This window comes from Medicago sativa, chromosome 7 (assembly GCF_051527215.1).
Source record: "Medicago sativa cultivar Bolivia chromosome 7, Bolivia_mono, whole genome shotgun sequence".
In the NCBI taxonomy this organism is placed as follows: Eukaryota; Viridiplantae; Streptophyta; class Magnoliopsida; order Fabales; family Fabaceae; genus Medicago; species Medicago sativa.
The window spans coordinates 72,316,696-72,319,637 of NC_140755.1; the positions used below are offsets into that span (position 1 = coordinate 72,316,696).

At 31.1% G+C, this 2,942-nt stretch overlaps 1 pseudogene; it reads right to left on the reverse strand.

The window, feature by feature from the left end:
- Positions 1-308: 308 nt before the first annotated feature.
- Positions 309-1,634, reverse strand: LOC146908222 (uncharacterized; annotated as a pseudogene).
- Positions 1,635-2,942: the final 1,308 nt, after the last annotated feature.

The following is a 2,942-nucleotide window of genomic DNA, read 5'->3' on the forward strand; positions in this document are numbered from 1 at the left end:
CGTACCTAGAATGAAAAACTAACTTCCCTTATATAGGGAAATAAGGTTCACTATTTGAACCGGTAAAAGGCTACTGTTTATTCCGGTAGCCGGTCAACAAAATTATCCGGGTGCGCTGTGGGCCCCATCATCACTTTCACAATGATAACAAAACAACAAAACTTATACAAAATTTTCAAAAAGAAAAAGCTAAAGCTAAAGTTGATAACGACTAAAGCTAAAGCTGAAAATGACATAGATAACGACATTTTGTCTAAAGAAAGATTCTTTCTTGGCAAATAATGAGATATACTGTATTGCTCAATTATTTACTTTCGTGAACTCAAGGAATCCCAGAATTCTTCTAATATTGGTTCATCTTCCGGTTGGGATTCTCCTGCTAAATCTTCATCAAAATCCTTTGATCCTAAGGAGGAAGTAGACATTCTATCTTCATTGGATGCTCCTTTTGTTGGAAAAGAGCTATAAAATTGTTTTTTCATGTACTCAAGGACACGGATCCTGATTTGATCTTCTTTTTCTTGAGGATATTTTTTCTGATAATAATTTTTAATTTCCTCTATCGGAAAGCTCTGAGAACTTTGTTCTTTATTGGTGTTTGTTTCATCAATCTTGATGGTGTGGGCAATATTCATAGATATTGCTTTAATATCTTCAGGACTCATTTTTGTCCACCATTTAAAGAAAAAGTTTCTTTGTAAAATAGGAATATTATACTTATTTTTTGAGATGATGATTGTCCATCTCCAGATCCAAGGTATTTGGAATCTACTAAAATATAGGCATGGACATTGTCCAAAAATCATCTTACTTGATGCCACTTTAGTAATTAAGGGGCTTTTATCACACCAAGAAGTATACAAATTTTGTAATTCTTCTAGTAGAATTTCTAAAGATGGTCCAAATTTTAACCACCAATCATAAAACCAATTTGGTATAGGTTTTTCTACTATCTCAGGATTAATAGAGAAGAATCATGAATGCTTATTTTTCGGGTTTTGATAATAAAATGCCTGAGTAAAGGCCTGAATATAATCCCAATAATTGAAGTAAATATATTTACCTTCAGCAATTTTAATAGCCTTTTCTCCATTTGGATTAAGACCCCAATCTTTTGGTAATAAAATCTTATTAATATGACATTTTGGGAAGCTTATAAAGCTTTCTGGATTGTTGTTGTGGTAATTATGAGTGATGGTTACTGATCCAGTAACTGATAATAAAATTTCTAGATTTGGTCTAGATTTACCAAAAAGACCAGGATATCCTCTAGATTCAAGATATCTTTCTTTAATTGACCAGCTATCATTTTGGGTCAAAGCTAGATCTTCGTCATCAATATACATGACATCTTCTGTAACAGGATTCTCAAAAAATTCAGGAATTTTTTCTTGAGGAGATTCCTCAACTGCAATTTGTTTGTAAGATATCATCTTACTTGTGGAGGATGAAGAGGATGCTTCATCTTTCTTTGAAGGTAAAGGCTTTTGCCTTCCTTTATTGTAGTGAACCGTTGTCCAATCCCCTATTAGAGGAATGTTGGTTTCTGGTTGAGGTAGTATATTACTACTCCCAAATCCTCGACCACGGCCGTATTGACCGCGACCTCCTATACCCCTATAAGGGGTTGTCATTCTCCCTGCAAAAATTCACGTGTTAAATAATCAGCAAGTGAATTATTTTCACCTTTAATATACTGAATTTCAAATTCAAAGGCTGACAATTGAGCTTGCCATCCTGCAAAAATTTGTTTTGCAACCAGATTTTTAACATCTTTTTCAATAATTGATTTTGCAGAACTACAATCAATTCTTAGCAAGAATTTTTGATTCAACAAATCACTTTGAAATTTAGAAATACATTTTATTATAGAAATCGTTTCTTTCTTAATTGTAGAGTATTTGGATTGAGTGAGATTCCACTTTCCAGAAGTAAAGCGAACTAAAACTTCTTTATTATTACCAGGAATTACTTGTTTCAAGATTCCCCCATATCCTAAATTAGAAGCATTTGTTTCAACAATTTTAAAATATTTAGGATTAGCTAACGATAAACAACATTTTACTTTGTTCTTAATTCTTTGAACAACATGAGTATATTCATCTGTCCAAGGTTTAGGACTAGTTTTCAGTCTATTATATAAAATAGTTGTGTCCTTAGATAAGTATTCATAGTAATCTGAAATATAATTTAAACTTCCCAGAAATCTTTGTAATTTTCTTTTGTCTATAATAACATCAGGAAATTTAGAAGCAAATTCAATACTTCTATTAATAGGAACAATAGTTCCTTTATCAATTTCATGACCTAGAAATCTAATTATGGTCTGAAATAATTTCATTTTTGGGGCTGAAACCACCAAACCATTACGTTTAATAATTTCTTTAAAAAATTTTAAATGTTTAAAATGTTGATCAATAGTTTTGGAAAAAACTAAAACATCATCAATGTAAACAATTATAAAGTCAGAATATGAATTAAATATTTCATTCATAATATTTTGAAATTCATAAGGGGCATTCTTAATCCCATATGGCAAAACAATCCATTCATACTGCCCAAAAGGGACAGTAAAAGCAGTTTTATACCTATCAGATTCTTTAATCTGAATTTGCCAACATCCAGATTTCATATCAAATTTTGAAAATATTAAAGAAGTAGATAATCTATCTAGAAATCCTTTTTATTAGGAATTGGATATCTAATCCATTTTAACTCCTTATTAAGGGTTTTATAATTTATAACAAGTCTAGGGATACCACGTTCTTTTTCAGCAGCATTATTGACATAGAAAGCAGTGCAACTCCAAGGAGACTTGGATTTTCTAATAAGACCCTTTCTAAGAGACTTTGAATTTTTTTTTTTTACATAAATCAAGATATTCTTGATTCATTTGAGCCGGTCTGACTTTAGTAGGGATTTGATTTTCATTAATATCATCC